We start from the raw sequence: 24,306 nt of genomic DNA, 5'->3' as shown, positions 1-24,306 counted from the left end.
CAAATCTGCACAACACCATCAGTAACAAAAGTGGTATCTCTGGCAAGACTGCTTCCTTTCATTTCTCAGTGACTTAACACAGGCCTCTGCCAAAGCTTACGACACCGAATAGCACCTTCCAGTTTTAACAGGAGCTCCCATTCCTAAAATCTCCCAAGTCTGGTCCTGCAACAAGCCTTTAAAGATCAGCACAGGGAAACCCTGACAGCCCAGTCACTGAAGTGGAGGCTTTCCACTCAGAAGCCGCACGCTAACGCTAGGCTGTCCTGTTTAACGCTAAGTCACTGTCACATAACTTGTTTTGTGCTATTTTGGGAACCAGCGTGACTCAAAACCATCCAGAGCTAAATTCATTATTCACTGAGGAACCATTAAGAACACGGCTGTCCCTCCTCTGATCACCTACTAAATAAGTGGTTAAGTTTTGCCATCGACTAGCCTGGTTTCCAAGTCTGGTGGCAAAAGACATGGACCACGGTATGAGTCTGCATCTCAAAGTAAAAAAATTCCCTCTTGGCTACTGCTGCAACTTAGTCAGCCACAAGCAGATGGTGTCTGAGAAATCCATGCAGTACAAGAGGAAAAGAGCAAACAATACCTCCTGACACAGTCTCAAGCATCATTCCAGTCTGCTGGCTGGAAAGAGCAAAGAACTGCAGGGCTTTGCTCCAGGGCTTGGACAAGTGCACCGAGATTTCTGTACCTCCTCCTCACAGTGAGCAGCCAGGGGGGAGGCAGTTTTGGAAAACTGGAGATGTTAAAAATAAAATAAACTTGATCTTTTTGGCATAGTACTCTGAACGCCTTTCTGGTAGTAAGCTGGCCTGCAAAAGGGGGCTGGAAGAGAGTGAAACCGCTTCAGTACTGCTACCGAACGCCCGAGCCTTCGTTTACTTCGCTGCGAGGCAGAAGAGAGACCCGCGCTTCCAGCCGAGCTCCCGTGATGCCTGGCTGCCCCTCAACAGCCTCAGCCACCAGCCTGCCGCCCGCCGCCGTGCTCCGCTGAGCCCCCGGCAACCCCTTCAGGAAACTATCGAGGGGAAGAAAAATAGAAAAAGTGATTTGGTTTTTAGGGTTGGCTTAGTTTTATACCACAGCTGCCTGAAGTCGCTCACATAGACATTAAGACAAGCACAGAGGAAGAGAAGCAGAAGCAGGCGGTGGTCAGGGGCAAGGAGGGGAGAGCCTCTCTCCTCCAGCAGCAGCTAGCCATGACGCCAGTTCGCCAGTAATGTCAAACCACACCATGAGCTCAGCTAACAGGAATCCAGCAATGGCCGTATCAAGGCTTGGCATCTTCAGACTGTAGATAACATTTGCTAGAGGCTAGAACAGGACTTGAAGTCTAACACAAGGATCTGAAGTGTCTACCTAATTCAGACCCACAAGATAAAGAGGAAACAAACAGCCCATCTGTGCAGTATGTCTTTACCGCTGGAATAAATGGTTGCATTGCATTCATCTAACAGAGCTTTAAGAACTTAAACTTGGCAGTACTGTGTCAGACAAAAGGCCTCTAAAGCCCTGCCCTCAGGGAAGATGGCAAGAGCAGGCCAAGGGGACACTTCTCCCAAAGATTCCCCAGGGCCGGACCCTTGAGGGTCCCCCCCACTGGCGAAGGGCTAGCTTAGCTTCACATCCCTGTTGCCTCTGCCTGAAAACTCAAGAAACCACTATAGCTTTTGTACCTTGCTTTATTTTTCTCTTTTCTGGCAATCAATACAAAAGTATTAAGCCAACCTTTGCCCACGTTAAAACCTTTCCTCCTACTCTCTCTACACTAGCAGATACAGATCCAAAAAACGCCAGGAAGCCCTCCGCAACGTTACTCTTGACTTATCCTCACCAAAGCAGCTTGCGAGCTGTTTTCACATAAACCTTGACTTGAAAGCTGAAGCAGCTATAAAACTCTCCCCTGTGGCAGACTAATAGCAAGACGACATGACCGTACATGCTCCTCCCTGCAGGGCTCCTCTCCTGGAAGGTGAAAATAGCCATCGCGAAGCTCCAAGTGTCTGCAGGGCAGGGAGTTTCATTAGGACAACTCCAGCAGATGAAGCCCTTCAATACTGCAACTGCTAGGAATGAAACGGCAGTTTTCAGGCTCGGACTTGGGCCACTTTTAACCCTTCTGCATTATGTCCTGCCTCTTTCAGAACAACCTACTCTACCTCAAAGGCACTAGTAAAAACGCTAAGCTTTTATTTCAAGTTTATGCACACAAATGGCAGGAAAATTTGCTACCAACCAAAGCGAGATCAGTATTTTTTTAGTAAAGGAGCACTGAAAGAAAGCCTGCTTTAATATTAATTTGCACATAATTTTAACATACGCATTCATCGGGTTTTATCTGGCAGAAAAAGAACAGGGAGAAAAGCTACCGGCAAATGTAGAAACAAGCATTTAGAAGATGTCTGACCACAGAATTAATACGGACCGTCTACGTCCCTTGGGAGCAGCGAACAGAAGAGCGATGAAAGACATCAGTTCCTATACCCAGAAGTGCTCTTAGGCAGCAGAATTTCGAGCAAAACATTATTGCAATGTTTTCATATGCATCACATCAAAGGGAAGATGTGGTATCAAACATCAGACTGACCATACGAGGTACAGGCTATTATCAGTTTTCACAAGGTTTTACAGGTCAGAGGTTTTTAAAGGTAAAACTTTTCCTCCTGTGGAAAATTAGAAAAGCAGTTTTCCTTCAAAATTTGATCATCTGTGGGTTCGTTACAACTTCTTTACAACATCCCAATGCTCACTTTATGAGGTACCAAAAGAGCAATAAATTTGATAGCTCAAGTTATAGAAACACATGTTGTATCTCTGGTTATGGACCTATTAACATTCCCACTAAAATCAGCCCTTTCATTTGAGTTTATAACGTGACTGTAAAACTCTGCCCCAGGACAAAACTTTGTAAAACATAGCTGCTCTTGATGCAAGGGTAGTTAACTATTTTACAAGATCTGCTTGGTTGTTTTAAGATACAAAGAAAGCCAAGATTACAAGACTAGGATGCTTACTTGGGTTCTTCTAAACGAAAACCAGATTGGTTTGTAATCCTGCCATTACAGATCTCAGTTTAAAAGAGCAGCTTTAATCCTCTTGGTATAAAACAAGTAGCATGCTATTATGGCGCAGAAACAAGCTACGGTCAACTAAAAGGGAGTAGATTTAGACTAGATACAAGGAAGAAATTTTTTATGATGAGGGGGGTCAGACACTGAAAGAGGTTGCCCAGAGAAGCTGTGGATGCCCCATCCCTGGAAACATTCAAGGTCAGGCTGGATGGGGCTTAAGCAACCTGATCTAGTGAAAGATGTCCCTGAAGACTCATGGTCTAAAGTCAAGTCTGCTCAAACTTGTTTGTACGTGAAGTTGCCTGCCCGCTATCCCTTTGAGCTTCCCAGCGTAAAGACTATTGCTCTCCAAATGCTCACACTGTACAAAAACCACATTTCTCAGTCCTGTAAAGACTTATTCTAAGCTTGGGGAGTGGAGTAAACCAAACCTGGCCTGCTGATATTTAGCGGCTCTGGGAAGGTATTACAGTTTTTACCAAACTGTGATGCGTGTTATCGTTCAGACGATTTGCTTTACTGTGGTGGAGTACCTGAGGCTTTGCAAAGCATTGGGGAGACAGCTAAATGAGATTAGAAGATAAAGCTTTTCAAAAAAAACCTGAAGACCAAAACAAAAAACCCAACAACGCTGCGCTTCACAGCTTCTCAAGTAAATTACAAGAAAGCACTGTTGACCTTTTTTGTGCTCCTTTCTGTCTTTATACAATTTGGTTTTGACTATCTGCCATTTTCATTACTTAGGTACCAGTTCCATTAGCAGCGTATAATAAAAGTTGTTTTGTTTTCTCAAAAAAACACAAAATGATAATTAATTGAATCATTCTAGAATTCTGTTTGCAAGTTATTTGCTGTTCAACGTGACTCCTGCTGACATAGCTCATGAGCACTGCATATTCCCCATATTCACTAACTACATCAGGAACAAAGTCGGTTATTATGACTTTTAGTAGCGCAATCAAAGTGCAAAGTCACATTTCACTACCAGCTCTGAGTACTGACAAACCAAATTACTTCCACTGAAGTGAGTCAGAATAATCACAAAAGAACTATTTAAATCAATTAACTAAAAATTGATTAGTAAACTGATAGAAAAGTTAAAGTATTCTCATAAGGGAAATCTTTCCAACGCAAAAAATGTCTTCAACATTAGCAGTTTGATAATATATTAAAAAAAACCCAACAACACAAAACTGTTCCGCATAGCAGCATTGGCAGATGGCCAACAACACGGTGTTCACAAGTCCATGTGACAAGGAGCCAAGCTGTAATTATTCACGCTGTGACTTCAGGTTGTCCCTTGTAGGTATGATGAAGTTTTAAAATGTTGCCCAACCTCCATATTCTGATCTCTATGTCAGGATTGAAGGCATCGACATCTATGAAATCATGGCCCTTCTACGTTGCAATTCCACAAAATAACTTGGTCCATCTCAGTTCAAACCTATAAAATCTATATAAATCTATTGAAAAACATAAGAATCCATTAAAAATACAATAAAAATTCAGAGTTCATTTCTTTCTCTGGTCCTGGTATAAAAATTCTACAAGACTTAAAATATTGAAGTTATTATAAGAAGTAAAAGCCACTAGGTTACTTGCATCCTCAATGAACAATGCGGCTTTACCAGAGTGACCGACTGGAGAGCAGCTTTGCAGAGGAGGACCTGGAGGTCTTGGTGGACAACAAGCCACCTGTGAGCCAGCAACGTGCCCTCGCAGCAAAGGCGGCCACCAGCCTCCCGGGCTGTGTTAGGCAGAGCATTGCCAGCAGGGCGAGGGAGGCGATCCTTCCCTTTACTCAGCACTGGTGAGGGGCACCGGGAGCGCTGGGCCCAGTGAAAGAAAGACATGGGCATAATGGAGAGAGTCCAGCAAGAAGGCCACAATGAAAATTCAGGGACTTGAGCATCTGTCACATGAGGCACATCAAATATTACACTATATCAATACGAAATAGAAGAATGGCCTGGTACTAACAATTTCTCTGAACATTTTTTTTTCCCCAGGGAATACTGCCTAAACAGTTACTAAATCTATGTCTCAACACAGTTCAAAGCAGAAATGTACAGTTTGTCTTTGCAGAGTTAAGTGTTTTAGAAATACACTAGAAAATCAACATGAAAAGATAATACAGACCAAAGTCAAAACAAGTTCAGCAATGCAAGTTGCCAACATGGGAAAATTTATTTCAATTATATCAATGTTTGAGGAGATTAAACATTCAGGGGAGCACGAAGGAGGAATTCAGAGAAAGTGTGAACTACAAGACCCATATGAACCAAAGCCATATGACAACCTTGGGCCTGTTAAACACAAGGCAGGCATATCCCAGCAAAAATCAATTAATAAATATGTATATATATCACCTAAACTAACTGAAACAAGGGCATATTCCATGTACAGCTGCTACTGATGCAGGCTGTCCTAAGGACTTGTAAGTCACTTTTGCTAAGTGCTCCACAAGTGGTAGCCTGTTCCTTGGGTAGCACTGCACCTTGAGATGAAGAGAGACAGAACTAAGTTTCAGGGTACCGACAACCAGCCGAACTATTTGTACTGTCAAGCAGCAATTCAAATTTACCAAGATGTCTTGCCCTCTATCCATCCTGCGACATTCAAAACGGTACCCATCCTTCTCACTGAGAATCCCATAGGATTAAGTCCTGACATGCCTTAAACACCCAGTTTAGCTCAGTTTTATTGTACCATTGCATAATCTGCACTGCTAGCAATTCCCTTTGGAGTTGGCACCAATTTCTATTTTTAATATTAAAAAATTAATAATGAGGAAATATCAGTTGTGTTGGGAATACAAGAAAATCAATGTCTGTATATGCTTTAATTAGAACAAGGTATCCAGCCAGATACTTGCTTCATTTCTCAGTAGCACTCTGAACCTTCACTGTGGTCCCTTGGTACCACTGAAATCCAAGTAAACACTAATCTCCCCTTACATCTTCTGTTGCTGATCTTTCGAATTTCTCTAGCAAGTTGTAGAGAACTATAGTGATGAAGTTTTCTTAAAAAGCACACCACAGACGTGAGCAAGTAGAAATTCCGTATTTCTAAAAACGGTTAAAATTCTATTTTCAAGTTGCACCACTGGTTGGCAGCAGTCCTACCTACAAACATCAAAACAAGACGGTGAAGTAAGCTGTACAAATTCAAGTAATCTTTTTTTAATACCACTTACTGAAATACTGCTCTAAGGAGGCCCTCTACAGCACAAGGTCTCCTTCTAGAAGAAGTAAGTAGAAGCACTGAGTGTATACTATCTTTCTAGAATACTAAAAGCAAAAATTTAGAATTAGTGATAAGACAAGTGTGCTTCTCAGAAATTAAGAACAAGAAATGTCTGAGCTAGAAGCAGTTATGGAAAGTAAGGTATTCTGGCTATGCACTATCACAGCTTAACCCATTTGGGTTTGGCTACCATTTGACTTTAAATCTGCCTTTCCTAGTTTTGCATTACTGAATGATTCTATCATCCCAGCCCTGTATTTCAAAACATTCAACTTTATGGGCTTTTAATTTTTGATCCCCTTTAATATAGTTTTAACTGTGTGTGTGTTATCCCTGTTTTTCCTGAAAACCAGGAGCACCCATCAGATAAAAGGCACTTAAGTGCTCAAGAGGAAAGGAGCATGACAATGGCCTATTACAAAAACCAGTGACCTGTAAAAAGTTTTACTTAAGCCTATTCTGCCTCAAGTGCTTTCCAAAGCCAGTAATTACAGCCTCTGGTATACAGGTAGAAATGAAGAACAAAGTGATTCTTATTCAAGTGATTGAATGGAAGTTCAATGTACACCGGCCATAATAATTCTCCTAATTACAAGCTTTTTGAGATGATGCTTCTGTGTATCTCCACACACATTCAAAAAAAAAATATCAGTGATTTGCATAGTTGCAGTTGTTGGAACTGGGCATGTACCATGCGTCTCCTTGCATCCTCACATAAGCTCCTGAAGAGCAGAGTAAGTTGTGGTATTCCCTTGGATCCCCCTAGGAATCAAAGGTCATGGCTCCTCAAGACTCTAAGCTGTGTTTGAGGACCTAAACACCAGCCACGCCATTCTTTAGCTAGGCGTTCATGTCTCCTGAAGTCTCCTCCTGCTGCACCCAAAGACAGAGGAGTAAGCAGAACTAGCTTAATTAGTCAAAGAACAGAAGCAATACCTTCTCAAATTTGGCATTTGATTTAACAGTCAAGTCAAAGGCATAATGCCTGATTAGAAATCAGTTGATGGCCTCCAGGATTCATGTACTGACATGATCACGAAACAGGCACAAGTCAAAGCCTCTACTATGATAACTAGTAAGTCTCAGTACTCTGGTGAAGTCAAGCTAGGAGCAGATATACACTGTATGGTCCACTTCAAGATTTTTGTTATCAAAACCCCCTGACTTGATATAGCCTTGAAAAGGCTAAAACACTTAATCCACTCAAAACAGTACATCAGGGCCTCCTCCTCCAGACTTCTGGAGTCAATACCAATGATTTCATATTGCTTTGTGGCAGAATAAGATTTATGGACGTTCTACCAGTGCCTCCACTCTAGGTGGGTCCTCTTGACATGCCATGTAGGGCTGAATCGCACCCCAGGACCTCTGTCCTTTCACTCACTGTCTCACTGCAGCTGGAATTCTCCCTTGGACACAGCCCCTGTCCCCACACTCTCCCCACAAAGCTGGGGCCTTCTGTCCTGTCCACTGCACATCTACTGGGAGAGACACTCACTGTCTTTGTTCTTTTTCATGCCGATGAAGTTTGTGCTATGACTCTTGGGGGTTTTTCCAGTGAATGCTCCATTAAGTCTTTGAATAGAACCATCAACACTGAAAAGCTCTGAAGATAGGTGTCATCCAAGACAACGCCCTTGGCCCTAACCAGAGGCATTTTTCAGTCTTTTACCTCCCATCTACTAATAGGGGGCTACTGAACTTTCCTTCAGTTTAGATTCATTAGAGAAAAGAAGCATGTTTAATATATTAGAGGTTCAACATTTGCATTGAACTGAGAAGTAAGGAATTCACAATCTTAAGGTAAAGCTGTCACTTAGGTAACTTGATAAGGATATAAATTGGGTTCAAAACGGGTGTCTCCTCAACATTCAGTAAGTGGGGACAGAAGACACGCAACTGCTTACCGAACAACTGATTTTACAAAAACTGGTTTGGGGTTTTGTGTTTTTTTTTTTTTTTTTCTTATAACCATCTCCAGTATGTATGTCAGATCAGCCAAAGATTTAGCTTCGCCTGAGACACAAGCCATCAAAAAAGGTTAAGACTTCTGAGTTGAACCCTAACAGCTGCAATCAGACCACTCCATTTCCAGCTGAGTCCCTAGTTCCTTAAGCTTTTAAACAAGGAAAAAAAGCCACTCTTAAACTAGGTATTAACCAGCTGAACTACGTTTACTTTAGGGCTTCCTTCAAAAAAGTTCTCTGAAAGAGAAACTTAATACTTTAAAAGACACTGGTCTGTGGTAGAAAAATTAATTGGAACCCAGAAGAGTTCAATCCCCTACAGCAAGACAAGTTTTGTTACAATTAAGCTCCATCATTTTTGTCACTTCAAGTTGTGGAAGAAATCATGCAGGAACATCTCAAGAACACTTGATCATGGTACGTGTGGCACTGTTTTCCTCTCCCCTCCGTGCTCCCGTGATACGAGGCGTCCTGGGTCAAAACTATACCGTGCATTTCAATGCACGGGCAATAAATACAACACAGTCTTTGCCACAAGCTTCAGCCTCTTCCATTGAAGTAGTTTGCATTGTTTCATCTTGCCCATGTCATCCCCCCTGAACAAATCTAGATATTTTAGCTACAGTTATCTGTTTTCAAACAACTTGGAATAGGGTCAGAAATATCAGGTAATTAAATTGCTGCACATTTGTTGCTTTTTTTTTTTTTTAAAAAAAGTAGCAAAATTCAGCCTTCACGCATTCTTTGACAGCCCATCAGCTAGCTAATGAGCACAAACCTAAGGACAGATCTATCGGCACTCAGGTCCAAAACCACCAGCCTATGGTGGTCCTTTGACACCCTCATCATGCGAGGGTATCAAAGGACATGTGGGATGACTGGTATAACATCTTCATGGTCAAAAAACTAGGGAAAACCTGAAGAAATCAAGTAAGCAAGTTTCACTGCCTCCACAAGAATTTATGGCATCTTCTTCTAATATACTTGATCATTAAGAAGACTCAAAGATGAAACTGTTACTTTATAGTGCATTTTTATTCTATTCAATGATTTCCCTGGAAACAATAAATCAATTCCCCACCACATCACAGTGATGAAATATGCAATTTGTGTACGCCAATCTGGCCATTTGCAGAAACAGCAGGTGCTAATAAATTAAGTTGGTGTTACACAAACACAACACCTCCATAAGCCAGCAACACACACAGAGCTATCAATCCAATCTTCCTTCAGTCCCTATTAGAACATACAGAAATATTAATTTGGGGGGGCTACTTAAATACGTGCAGTTTTTTAAATGCTGAGTTGTACTTGGCCTGAAAATACAATCTCTTATAAGAGAATCCAGTAATTAAAACACCTTTGCACATGAGCTTCAGGAAGAGGTTTTTTTATATTTGCAATCTGTGCTCTTAATATGTTTAAACTTATTATTTTAAAATAAGTACTTTGTAGTAGCTAGAGAGAAAAAAGCAAAACAATCTCTTTCAACAGGATGATGTGTGCTTTAACATGTATGAAAATACATACATCTCCCCACAAAACCAGAATATTGTGACAATACACCCTCCACACTGCCAACAATTCATTTTTTTCCATGCAGCAGTATTTCACAGGTTGGAGGCACCTACTGTGACTCAAACCCCTATGCAAACTGGTACAGTAACTAGCTTTAGGAAAAATGACATAAAGGGATAAAATATTATTAAGTATTCCAGCCCAAGGATGCAGTATTTCATTGCATTACTAATTTTAGCCTGAAATTGGGTCTTTGGGATCTTTGTAACTTGGAAGAGGTTCTGTCAGTGCTCGCTAAAGGCAAGGGGGTGGGTGTCTGTTATCTTCAGCATCATACAATTCCTTGCCAGCAGAGAACTATGGATTAAGTTTATTTTATTTTAACCCCAAGGTGCAGCAGAGTGGATAAGTCAATGGAATTTCCACCACATCTTGAGTACTGTCCAGAAAGCCCAGAGAAGTGGAACTGAAATAGTTAAGGGGCAGAGCAGCAGCCATGGGAGGGGAACCTAAAAAAGCTGGGACTCCAGAGGAGAACTTGATCAATACTTACAAAACCCACAGTGATAAAAAAACTGAACCCTAAAATAATCCCCTCTTAGTTTCAGGCAAAAGATCTTTTCTGAACAGGAGGTAGGGGACAGGAGACTGTGGAAGCAGATGGCAGCAGCAAATTCAGAAAGGTATGGACCACGGGTGCGTGAATGGATATTAAAAGACTCTCATGCCGTGGATGTTGAAGAAACAAGGATGGACTGCAGACAACAGCCACACTCGTGCGGTCTCCTGAAAGAGTCACAAATAGGAGATGCCGTCAAAGAGAGTGGACCACTGACGTGATAGATTTTTTTTTTTTTGCATTAAGAACATTCATAAAAGCTCAACCTTTTGCTTCTACTGCTGAAGCTGAAATAGGGCCCTTAGTACTTCCAGAAAGTTCAGATGAAAATACAGATATACTGCCTTTGCAAGCTTTCTCATGCTTTATGTTTTACAGACTACATTTATCAAGTCAATAGTTGCCAGTGCAAGATGATGATTTCCAGGCTTGGAAAAGACTGACATCAAGTCAGGAAACTAGAAGTCAAACAACATTTTGATGGTTTTCCTGCATAGGACAAATCAGAAAATTAAACAATCCTAGAAAAAAGCACATCTATGAGTGCATCAGAAAAGTCTATACTGTATATTCCGATCCTTATAAGGGTTCATATAAGTATGTTTAAAATAAAACATTAAAGATGGTCCATCGCTCATGCAATATTTTCAGAGGTTTTTTAAAAGTGTTAAATATTTTCTTGCACACAGTTCAAGTTCTCATGTCCAATGTCCAAGTTTAATGTTCAAATATCATTAAAGAAATTTAAGTCTGGTTTCTCAGATCTGCCTCTGTAAGAAGCTACAGAAATGATATAGGATTATTTCTGAAGAATATATTTGTACAGAGGTTTGAGTCAATTTTTCAAAGGCAAGTAAGTTGTCACCACAGGCTGCTGAACCAACTTAATATAACCAATTTGTCCTTGGCGCTGCCAAAGCTGCGGAGCTTGCTACCCCTTTCCTCCCTGCCAAGTGTTTCCTCATCCACTCCTCCTGACTCTGCAGCCCGTGCTTCCCTTCTGCGGCCTCCTGCTGCTTCTTAAACAGTTTTTGAGCTGCTTCTACTTATTTAGCCAGAAGAAATCAGTCCAGGCTTCTTTTTTCTGGTTTTGGTGGGGGTTTGGTTTTGGTTTGTTTGGGTGGAGGTCCATTTAAATGAGGTGAAGTGGCTCAGAAAAGCTCTAAAGAGCTCTGGAGCCAGCACAAAGTAAACAGCAAAAGCACATGGCCAGTAGTAGGGAAGAGGAGGCTTCCATTTTTGGCATCTGCAAGCTGGTACGTCTGCTCACTGCTCTTGGACTACATCTTGGGGGGGACAGGGGGGATAAATACACCAATGGGAGACAGAAATCATCTTCCTCTGCACTCACAAAAGGGTTGGAGAAATGAGTGACTTTTGTTTTGGTGAAATCGCTTTTTTCAGTACAGCTGCACGAATCATTTGCAGTCCAAATCTGACAGCTCTGAGCCTCCGACGCTAAAATATTAAATAGCATTTACTGATTTTCAACACCTGGGCAAGGGGGAGGTGGGGGGGAGAAGAGGAGGAGGAGGGAGGGGCAGAGCACTGGAAGGAGAAGAGGAACTCTTCCATTGCAATCATTAAAGAAGGCAAAAATAATTTGGTTAAAATACCAATATTAAAAATTGAAATGCCATTTTCAATTTCAACCTTGTTTTCCTCTTCCTTTAAAGCCATTTATCAATTATTAGCTGGTACCCAGATAAATTCGACAAACTAAATGGGCAGATTTGAAAAAGAGACCAAGAATCTTTAGCAGTAACATATTGAAACGGCACAGAAAAATATCCAGAAAGTGTCAGAGCGGACAGAAGAAGGAACAAACATGAAGACAGAACAGGGAGGAGCTGCTGAGAAAAAGGAGTAATGCCCTTAAGGCCGAGGGACCGAACTTTTATGGGGCTCAGCAGCAGGTTCAAAACAGAGTCCAGCTTCCTAGTTGAAATGAGGCTCACCTTCCAGCACCTCACCACGGAGGATCTGCTGATCTACAAAGCTCCTATGTACATCTCCTTAATAATCAAGATGAGCGATTCTTTAGGTCACCGACAGACCTGTCATCTCGACTCCTCACCCTGCATACTAAATAAAAAAAGAACAGAAACTGCAGATTTGTTACAGCTTAATCACGAAAAATAAAGTTTTTAAGCAATGGCTTTGGTGCACTTAAAAGTTTTGTTTCTATAACAGATGTAAAAAGATTGTACATAATAGACTAAATGTAAGGCCTCAGGCATACATTAATTGCTTATCATTAATTTAAGATTATTCTTGTCTTTCCTGACAGTGGAGCAAACCAAGGAATTTATCTTGTAGTGATTTCTCGGTTTGAAGTGTTTGTAAACTGGACAATTACAGCTGCTCTAGCATCCAGTGTTCTTCTGATATACAACTATCTTCTAAAAAAATTTTAAAAAATCAATCTGATGCTATGTTTTGCAACACACACTTTGATGGTATTATAAAACGCACGCGAGCGAAGAATAACAAGGTGTGGAAAGTTATTTGTGAAATAGCGAACACATTTGCAAAAGTGCATCAGAACTTCACATCTCTAGAAACTTCTACTATTAAAAATCGAGGCATCTCCTGACTTCGGGTTGAGATGAGACAGTGCGTGAGCTGAAGGCCTTGAAGGCACCCAATCTGAAAGGAAAAATCGTCTAATTACCTAGTTTACTCAATTACAATTTTCCTTTTTTTAGGAGCAGAGTGTTTACTAACAGATTAGACAGTACTGGTACTAGAGCAGGTTTTATCATTTAACACATTCTTCCATATGAAAATCTTAATTCCAATAATTTGGACAGGGGCAGAAGTTGATGGAATTCCTGGGGAACAGGATACACAAGTAAGGCTTGTTTGCATCTGACACAAGGCAGACAGTGATGAGCACCTGTAATTTGCACCAAAATCAACAAAGCACCTGCCAGTTAACTATCATGACACCATCTGCAGATCTTCAGCCAGGGATTAGAATTTGAAGAGGTGGCAGAAGCAACACATTACCTCTTAAAACTAACTTTTTGGCCAGAGACCATTTGAACACATGATAGAACAAGCAACTACAATGAAGTGTAGAGGAAAAAGGTTAATTTGAAATATGCCTGGCACAGTCAACGGCAGCATAAGCACACCTAACCTCTAATTATTTCCCAATATTTTGTGAACGTCAAAGTATGGTTTTTAAAGATGCTCAGCGTTTGTCTGAAACATGATTCCATTACATTTTAATTAGCTGCAGAATATTTCAGTGAGCAAGTGAAGCAAGTTTCATAGATGACAGGCATTCAAAGAGGAGAAGCTCACTTAAAATGCAGCTACCTTCTTCTGTCAAAGACAACACAACTCAGAGGAACGATGAACACCAAAAAGAGAGAAGCAAAGAGCCAAAAGCGGAGCTTGTCAGGCTTCGAGAACATTTTTGTTCCACCTGGACAACGAGGAACCGTCCTTGTGGGCCGCCGCGTACACACTGCTCTGCTGCTGGGCTTCGGTAGACGCGGTGCCAACGGTCCTTCTACGCAAACGTAAACTTTGAGACATTAAGAGTTAATAAAATTTGCTCCAAAGAAATAAGCTGCAGATTATTTTCACACTCCAGAAGGAAGTGAGTTTGCCCACTTTAAAGAGTGAACAGAAGAATATTTTGCTAATATAACCGGGAGTACAGAGCAGCTTATTTGATGAGACACCGTGGTTTACTCTACCGCTTCAAGTAAAGACAAGACCAACCCCCAAAACAAACACCCCAAGGCACCATCCTTCACTTTCTGCGAGGCTGCACAAGTTTTGGGAATCAAGAGTAAATTCTGATTCATTAACGTGCAATGCTAATTCCTCCTTCAAGATCTCAGTTAAGAGACTGAAAACATCGCTGTTCAAACTCTTCTTGTGAAAAATGTATTTTTCGCGGCAAGAGCTTCAGCTGCGCAGACTGTTTCACTGCTGTACTTCACAGCACAGGCGAGATACACACGAAAAGGGTGTTGGTGTGAGAAAACACCCTTCGGTGCAGAAGCGGCAGCATGGCCTCCCCCCATTTACTCCCTTATTTTATCTATCCCCCTACCAAGCTCTTGCTAAAGGTCTGAAAGCTGCGTTTCTTTCAAGATTTCTTCATTGAGGTTTCTACAGCCAACTCAAGCTATGGAAGACTTTCCTCACCCCAAACCCAAGACTTGTATTTTTTAAACCAGACAACTGAAGATTCTGCATTTTTTTTTAATTAATCAAAAGAAACTTGCAGCTCAGAGATTTCAGAGACAACAACTGATACCAAAACTAAACAAAAACTTGTTTCAGTTGCTATTTATTTCACATTTATGATGTACTAGGTTATTTGTTAAAAACATGTCTTATCCATTTTCCCTTGCACATAGCAATTCAGTCATTTTAACAGTATTTAAAAGGAGAGGACTTAAATTTTTTTTTAAAGTATTTCACTGCTGTGTCTGCCTTCGATTGCTTAATTTTCTGTCACCTGCAAGATACTTGATATAAAAAAAAAAAAATCTGAAATTAGAGCTGTTGCTTTTATAAATCAGATAAATGCCCAGGAAAAAAAAAAAAAAAAAAAAAAGACCAAATACTTTATTCCTCATTTTCCAGATGTAAGACATGATTTTAGAACTGGATTTGTTCTTTCAGACTTAAATTTAGAAAAGAAAATACGTTGCTGCACAGCGTGTATTCCATCTTAAACTTAGAGATTTACCTTGATGTTTTATTAGGCATTTAACAAAATGTATATACCAATATAAGGTATTTACAAGAAAATTCTTTTGGATAGGGTTTGTCAATTCTTTCAGGACATCATGCAGGAGAGGCTTAAATTCCTTCAACAAAATTAAGATTAAAGAGAGAGATAACAAATTACTTTGGGAATATTCCTAAGAACATGTTGTCTCAACAGAAAGCTCTGAACTTATAAATCAAGTTATTATAACATTTATATAATCCACTCTTACATGCTAAACAAAACAGTTCACAGCGATAAAACAGCATCTCTGTGGCCTGAAAGGAGTGAGAGGAAAAGGGAAAGAACACAAAGAAGTAGGAATTAAAGCCAGAAATAATAGTCCGTCTAAAAATTCAGTGCCAAATTACACTGTACCACCAATGTCAAAGAAAACATATGCCATAATTAACAAATCAACAACCTGAAGCGTTCAGGATCCACCCTTCTTCAGGATGGCCTTAACTTTGCAAAGCAATGACCGTACCTACGGATTCCCAGGAGAACGGCAGATTTGAACATGCAAGTGTGTTTCTGTTCGGGTTGACAAGCAGGGGAATACGGACGTGCACGCAGGTAAGGAAGGAGGAAGCGTTCAACACCTGAAAGGATCTGGCCCTACAAACCTGTAACAAACTGCACAGTTGGTCACAAAGGACACATTTTATGAGCGACTTTATTGCATTACAGTAGGTTGACTGTCCTTGCAAGAACAGAAGGGTAATAGCCTACATCCTATCTACTGCCTGCTCCGAGAAATATTTTTCCCATTGGAGGAAAGGAACAAGACAGTATTTTTATTTCTATTTCCAACAGAACTGGAGCAATATTAATAATCTGAGCGCAGACTGGATATAAAGAGTGAGGAAAGTCTAATAAAAAGAAGGAAAAATATTCCCTCCAAGAATTTTACGGTAATAAGTTACAAAAAGTTATAGATGAACTCCTGCTTCATATGATTATTCCAGGGCCGAAGCATCACATATACCACAGAGACGGAACCAAAACTAAAATTCATGGTATTTGTCACCTCCTCTGTCCAGGTACCATCCACACTAGCAAGAGGCAACAGCTCCCACTCCCCCCAAGGCAGTGTTATTCAAAAGAACTGAAGGTTACTCAACTTTTTGTTTATGTTCCTATCACTCAGCAGGAAATTACTGACTGGCTTAAGGCATCAGTCACTGATTCTTTAAAAAAAAAAAAAAAAAAAAAGAGGCATTAAAATAAATCATTACAGCGTATCAGCAGCTTGTGTAGATCCATGAACACACGCCCCGGGCAAGCACACTTAACAGACAAGTAAAACCATTTTAAGTTGAGGTTTGGTGTTCTACCTTCAGTCTGCCCTCTTGTTTTTACATCTCCAAATACAGCGTGTTCATACTAAACTTCTCTGAATTGCCTAATATCATACCGCAGAAAGATAGAGGAGATGTGAGTGCAAGTTTCAAAGCTGGCTTAATTTCTCATTCTCCTGAAGATGCACAAGCCATCACGGCTATGCAAATCCGTACAGAAACTTGAGATACTGAATGTAAACATCCTTAAGTTAATATTTCAGGAACCCCTGAATGGTAAGCATCTTCTGTAGTCATAAATACATATGATCCCACCTTATAACCAGTTTCAAATATGTAGCTTCTGATATGAGGGTTCTTCCCCCTTTTTAATGAATTTTACTTGATCCTGAGACTCTTAAGCCCATCTTGGTTTATTTTGTTTTGGCCGAACTGTTATTTTAACACAAAAAAAAATAGATAAAGAGAGATAAAGCTAGATTAAACAGAAATTAGTATCTGCCATTGCTTTTCTATGCTGGATAAAGTTTCAAAAAAACAAATCACATATCTGAATTACTGCAAACTTTCTGTGCAACAAGTCCTCAAATTCACTTCTATCAGCTCAATAAGCAGCCATCAGATTTTAAACAACCTCACACTGGGCTGGTAACCAACATGTAATTATTTTTGCTTTGTCTTTAATTGCTAAACCACGAATGTTTCAGAAAAGCAATTCTCTACTTCAGTTATTTTCTCTACATAGAATATCGCGCATCAGGTTAAGCACGACTTGATGGGGTGCAGGCTGTGATCTTCGCCGGCTTAGGCCAGTCTATGACATCCATCATCTAAATGATGCTGGTGTCTCGTGACACTGCATTACAGAAGCACTTAACCATACTTTTTTCTCTTTCCTCACTCTTAAGGAACCTGCTATGCTTTTCTTTAAATTGTTGAACTAATGCCCTACAAGAAGTACCGAGCAGAAGCTTACAGCTATTTTCATCATTGCTCCGCGCTACAATATCAACTTTCTCAAATCTATTGCTACCTTCCAGTCAATGTTTAGCAACTAAAACTATTTTCTACGAGAACATTTTGCTAGAAAGGGCCCAATATAACCCTGCTCAAGGAAGGAACAGCAGCACCGCTGATCGATACGCAGTCCAGCCCACTGCTTCCCACAAGACGCAAGGTGCCGTGCGGTTTAGTCACACCTCTGGCCAAACCGAGTAACTTGCCCTGCTTTTCCTACAGTATGAAATGGGAATAACAAATACGGCCTATTTGTGTAAAGTGCTTTAACTAGCGGATGAGGTGATGGACAGAAACGTAATCACGGTGTGCTTGTTTCTGAATTCAGATTATTCTTACTGTTATTACTCGCTCACCCCCACTCACATCCCTAACAGCCACTGCTCCCTTGCAGAACAGATGGGACACAGAAACAGCATTAACTACTTCCCCTTCCAACTTTAGAAAATGAGCAATTTTGGAGCTGAGAGATTCCAGAGTTTAATTTCAGCACGGACAACAAGAACCTTGAAAATTCTGAGTTCAGAAAATGACCTGAAGGAGGGTTTATCGCAGAAATTATTAGGTAGCCACAGCAAGTGCTGCCGTTCCAACTGTAATACTTTGATTTTCCATCACTGAGGTGTAGTGTACTTAAACTGTACAAACATACCACATCCAGAGTTCTGAAGAGATGTGACAGATGAGAGCAATACTCCAAACGAATTCTTACTGCACCTCCAGATCGACAGAAGGTATTTAAAATTATGTTTAGATGTGCAAACTTGGTACTTTAAGCGTCATGCCCAACACTACTGGCCAATGCAGGCCACACAGCCGGTTTCAGTAAAACTAGATCAGTGCATCCAAAACCAGCAAGTTGTTTGTTCAATATCAGATCAAACGAGAGCCTATACAACTCCCGAAATGATTTTGGAAGACAGAACAAGCAATGGACATTTTCCTGTCCAACCACTGATTATGCCCTGTATCCATTTATTTAGTTTATATGCATTATATATATATAATATTACATATAATATATACTCTATAAAATAGTGTGTATGTACATAAAAAATATAAAAGTAAAAGCAATGTGGCCGAAGGAACTTAGCAGCAAACGTACAAGGGTGCAAATCCTTCATTTCAAGGGCAGAACAGGAACAGTGCAATGACAAGTCTCCTACCTCCGTGTAAGAAAACTCCAGGCATTAAGTCCTCCCATTATAACTAGAGTAAAAAAAACACTAATATTAGAAAGCACAGATTTAGAAACACACACAGAAAAGCCTACCTTCTGCTAAAGCCTCCCGTTAGTTGATAAAACATTAACGTATTGAACTGACAGGCACCACTGCTATCTGCCCATCCGTGCTCAGAACAGCTGAGCTGGTTAGGGTGCAAATCATCGATTCCCTTGCCACTTGCACGATAAAAGCAGCAAAGTAATTAGCACTGCGCTGCCAACACCATTGGGTGAAGAACAGATACACAACTCCCTGCCATCTGAACGGTACCTTTACCTTCCGGTAAAGGCTTGGGATGGATATCTACTGCACGCGTATGCTTCCATTTTGACAGGTACCGCTACATACAACCATAAATCAGAGACCCGTTAAGCCAGCCTTTTAATTCTGTCAGTATGATTCAAGACCATTGCAATCAAACACCTGAATGGACAAAAAGCTGCTGTTCAAGTCGACTGGCAACGCAAGTCGTTGTATGGGAATCAGCCGTTACGATCGCACGGAAAAGGTTGCTCTGCTCTAAAGTATCTTTGTTGCAGTTCTTCAGTTTATCTTGACCAACCATCACGCCACGGACCAGACAAAACCCCCTTTGAGTTGAACACACTAGGATTTCAGGAATACGATTCCTACCAGTATCTCCCCGTAACAGCAAGGGCAACAGATCATTGCCGAGTTGCAAACGTAACAGCGGAAAGCCTATGAGAAGAGCTTAAATCTTATTGCCCCTTATCTTCAGAAGCCAGCTGAGAAACTTCAGGAATACATCCAGTTCTGTCCCATACTCCTCCCTAGAAATAAAGATTTAACAGGACTGCAGACCATTACTCACCCTGCAGCTACTTTTGATGAAAAAGTTCTTTGTTACAATAACCTTTCTACGCTTATTAAAGGAGAAAACTCAACCAGTATGGGAATCCATGATCAAATACTGGCAATAAAGTAATCAGTCTGGCTTCATCAAGAAGTAGTATCATTTAAATGAAGAAAGTCTGGCTTTACTGACAATTTTAAGTAGAGTTAGCTTAAGCCAAATTCTTAGAGGAATTAGAAGAAAAGCATGCAATGAAAGGACATTCTTTAATCGTTAGTCAGACAACCCCGGGGTGTCCCATACTATAAGGAACACGACAGTGAAGATGACCTGCATCTTCTACAAGCTTGAGAAGTGAAAGCTTTCCAGCACTGTTTTGGACGTGTTTAAAGTTATTTTCGCTGTGCCTCTTCCAATTCTGAAAGGAAAACTGCCACATCCCCGAGGGCCCATTCGGCTAACGTAAGACCAACCACTGGATGCAGAGAAGTTAAGACTATTCAATTTTCTCCGACAAAAAGAGACTTTTAGTTCTACGGCACGTCAAACTAAAGTCGAAGTTTATAGCTTTCAGGCTCAAAATGCCACACTTCAGTTTATTATGCTCTTCATCTGTTGATATGACACCCTCTACAGCTCTTCACTGACGTGTTTTCAGTTGCTGTGAGCAGCTGTACCAAGTAATGGCAGAACTGAAGGTCACACACTGATTTTCTTCCTGTACTTACTCAAGATAAGGAGACTTAGGCCATGGAAAAAGCTGTTTTTCCTTAGAAATTTCCTCAATAAAGCAAAGGACAATGCTTAATTCGCAGGGCGAGTCCAATTTAAATAAAGACAAACCAAACCCCTAGTGCTTAGTTTTATGGATCTCAAATCATTGGCAGGGGAAACATTATTTTGGAAAGCAGTGATGGTGCTCGGGAAAAGTAATAAGCAATCTCTCTTCTGGCAAAGAAACAAACCTTGGTTATCAAATAAAAAAAAAAAAAAAGGAGTTTGTTTACATATTATTTTCAATGAAATGACTCAGCAGGATTGAATTCCACCCAGAAATACTTTTCCTAACATCTTTGCTAAACTGCATTCAGTATCAGAAGAGGAAAATCCAACACTCTTCCTGTACGCCAGTAAATAAAGCTTCACGTCAACCACCAGTTAACTCCCTAACCTCAGCAATCCCTGTCCTTTACAACCTGTCAGAAAAAAAACTGGCATCGTTAATTCTCAACATGGATTCAATAGTAGATATTGCAGTGATCTCATTTATCTTGTAAGATGATGAAGTCTTCATGAATGCTACAATATTTTTATAACTGCTATAATTAAATACATTCGTGATGTGCTGTACTGAGGCTTGTTTTAATATAACATTTACAAAGACATTTCCTTATGTCTGTCTTGTTTGCTGTGCTAGTTTATAGAACTCTGTGGCTTGTACAGGCTTGCCTACTGTAATGTGATGTGTGTATTAATTTGTCTCCAGTTTTTAATAGATTACCGTGAACAAATCTGTATCAGGTCACAAATTTAAGGATACTAGTGAGGGGGTTTTTTTCAGACTAATAATTAATGGAAACTACATACTCTTTGCTGACTCACTGAAATTTTTTACAAGACACGAATTTACAGCTATTCCATTTAAGCAACACTTCAGCAAGTGGAAGGATTGAGACAAGCCGATATATTTCTTACAAACGTATCACCAGTCAGAAGAGCTTATTTCATTACAGTAGTCGCTCCAGTAAAAGCTGTGCATGAAGATCAGTTGCCCAACGAATTGTGTTTGCTTAAAAACGTGAAAACAGGTAAGAGATCATCTTCGGTATCTAAGGATGCTCATTTCGAAATACTGCAACTGTTGCCAGGCTAACTGTGTAAGGAAAATGATGCCGAGTCTGTGCGTGTTCGTGTATATCTCTCTCTCTCTCTATGTGCCATATAGAAAAATACACACACACACACACACAATGTGACTTGTGATAAAAAAATTCAAATAAAAAAAAAATCAAATATAAACTGAATAAGAAAGCTGTTCAGGCCACAAACTCCTGTTTGACTTTTCAGCAAAAATGCATCGTTTCAATCAATGCACCATTCTCTTAAATGCTGACTTCCAGACTTTGCTCTTCAGCCTTTTTCTAATGCATCTTCAAAAGGATATTTAAAACATTTAGTTTTTCCTTGCATAAGTTTTAGTTTTTCCCAGGCAGCTCAGAATTTAACTCCACACTGGTTCACTGGTTCATTACTAGGTGCTACAATTGATAAGATCATGCATCTCCATTACGCAGGGAACAGCGAATGCTCCCCCAGCGCTTAAAACAATCACTTTCCTTTTGCGTAAAAATATCTCAGCTCCATCTTCTATTCCAGTAGTCTTTGAATAAGAAACAAATCACCCTAAGGGAAATGCATCAGTCCTCTCCTAGCTGCATACTTCCTATACATTCTGAAGAAAGCCAACGCTACCGCATGCTGTACTGTAACACCGAAGGGAAGAAACCTGCTTCTCCAGACTGTTTTCCACTTTTAAACATACACAGGCATTTCAGGAATTGTTTTTAAACTGCCTTTGAAAATCAGTGGTTTGATGAGATTAACGCTATTTTTCTTTTTTCTACAACTATTTCCAACAAAAAAGCAGGCACGTATGAACTGAAATAACAGATGCCTTAACAGTTTGCAAATCTCACAGCTTAAGAAGCCACTAAGTTAATAAAGTTTAACAAAAGTTTACACAAATCTCCGGTTTGGAAGGGAATGGCTGATGCGTCACTTCAGCTGAAGTAACCAACGTAGTAAGGCAAGAACAGACCGTCGAATGACAGACTAGACTGGTCCCAGTTGCTGTGCCCTCAGACACCAAGGGAAAAGCACTTCACAGCATTCCCAAACTACACCTACAGATCCGCCAAAAGTGCAAGAGTGGGTGCTCCCCTCCAGGCACCTCAACTGAAAGCCACTACAAAGATGCAGCAGAATGCTCATGCTAACAGAGGGGCTTGTTTTCTCTCCTAATACACAGTAGCGATTATATTTCTGTGTTATATATACAGCGTCGGTGTCAAAAAAGTAAGAAATCTTGTTTTAGAGACTATTTACCTGCCTGCTTTCATGGCATCAGCAACTTTCCTTACTCCATTTCTACCACCGTGTCCCTCTTAGTGATTACCAGTCACCTAAAAATCTAAGGGTCTGTTGGACTGAAAATTATCACCTGAGTATTTTTCTCCTCAAACAGCAGGGTTCAGGAAAAAAACCCAAAACACCACACATTTAACTTGGAACTGCTTATCGCTTTAAAAGATTGCAACGTTAACAGATTGCAGTAAATAGGGTAGAAGTCCTTCCCAGTTGATTAAATACATTTCACAACATAGCTAGCTTAATTTTTTTAATTTTTTTTTTTTAAATCAAGACAAGGTTTTTGATTGAATTGGGCTTGATTATCTTAAGATATATATAGACCGCTTCACATTAGTCTGAACAGCTGAATTCAAGAACTGTGATCACCCTTCACTAACTACTCACACGACACACTTAACAACATCACATCAATTTATTGTTCATAAATTATTAAACAGAGCTCTTCACATGAAGATATTCAAGAAACTTCCTCCTTCTTGGGGTGGGTCATTTCCAGCTCTATATCCTTAACTGTTGCATTTACATTTCTTTCCCCGAGTTATTTTGTAAGCTTAAAATGGCACGCCACATGAAACTCAGGAAATAAGGTCACTAGCAAAAGTAAACCAAAACACAAGACATTATACCATTAATAATCTTACCAAAGATTAGAGATGTTAGCGAAAGGTTTTTAATGATCCGTGACTACTTTCTAGTCTACTGTTACAGTCAGAAAGAAAACATCCCTGTATGATACCGGCAGAAATTTTCAGTACTTAGCTGGAAAACAAGCACTGCCTTCTCAGGGACCCAGACACCCACTTCGGCGTCCCCCGAAGCTGTAACGGAGCTTGAGGCTGTTTATTCCACAAGACCAGAGATTTTAGGTTTTAAATTACTTAATAAATAAGGGAAGCGGAGGGAGAAGCAGCCAAAAATGTCTTACTCCTATGGCTACTAAAGTAAAGGAATACAGGTTTGCTTGCTGAGAACACGCCAGTACACAAAATACACACTTTCTCTTCGTTTGCCAATCAAAATACCCTCAGATCTGAAGTACGCAGATCCAGACTAAATTATCGAATTCAGTAACATTACTTAGATCTTACTTTAGCATAAAGAGGAGTCAAAACCTGGCAATATGGATTACACGAATACTTTATGAAAAAAGCAAGTATTATCTTATTCTTTGATGCAGTCCTACAGACAGAGCACAGAGAATTGGCTGCAATTAGGTCAGCACACGGCATACTGAGGAGACTGAAAATTTTAGATTTAGGAACACTAAAACCAAAGCAGAAACACGCTCTATATGAACACAGACGCACCGAAATATTTCAAAGTACTTCCAAACAAACGTTTGCTATGAGATCGCACATAACACACCGAAAGCTTAATCTGTCGCACTCAAATAGAGAACGGACCATTTAGAAAGAAGTTATGGATAATAAAACATATACATCAAGGTCACATTTTAAGACATTATAAAATACTTAAAAACATTTTACAAATTTTTGCTGCAGGTAACCTAAAATCTTTAAAGCCAAAGGGCCAGAATAAAGCTATCCAAATTAAATATTTCTCTCATTATTATATTACCTTTCTCTCATTATTATATTACCTTTCTTTGATTGTAGGTATCTCA

General features: G+C 40.2%; 1 protein-coding gene across 12 annotated transcripts in view; it reads right to left on the bottom strand.

The window, feature by feature from the left end:
• PTK2 (protein tyrosine kinase 2) overlaps positions 1 to 24,306 on the bottom strand; it is a 226,786-nt gene that overhangs the window by 137,015 nt on the left and 65,465 nt on the right. Inside the window, exon 1 of one of the 12 annotated variants that reach the window (XM_087741634.1) lies at positions 24,283 to 24,298. The exons of 9 other annotated variants lie outside the window; for them this stretch is intronic. The gene's annotated coding sequence lies outside the window, so the exon portion shown is untranslated. Of the gene's footprint in view, positions 1 to 18,597; positions 18,665 to 23,323; positions 23,340 to 24,282; positions 24,299 to 24,306 lie in introns of those variants that run through there. 2 more of the 12 variants (XM_087742293.1, XM_087742143.1) reach the window with 2 other exon arrangements.

Source organism: Nipponia nippon, unplaced genomic scaffold (assembly GCF_047370975.1).
Source record: "Nipponia nippon isolate SJK-2023a ecotype South Korea unplaced genomic scaffold, ASM4737097v1 scaffold_1, whole genome shotgun sequence".
Taxonomy (NCBI): domain Eukaryota; kingdom Metazoa; phylum Chordata; class Aves; order Pelecaniformes; family Threskiornithidae; genus Nipponia; species Nipponia nippon.
Note: the sequence above shows the minus strand (reverse complement) of the source record. Positions and strands in the feature narration are given on the sequence as shown.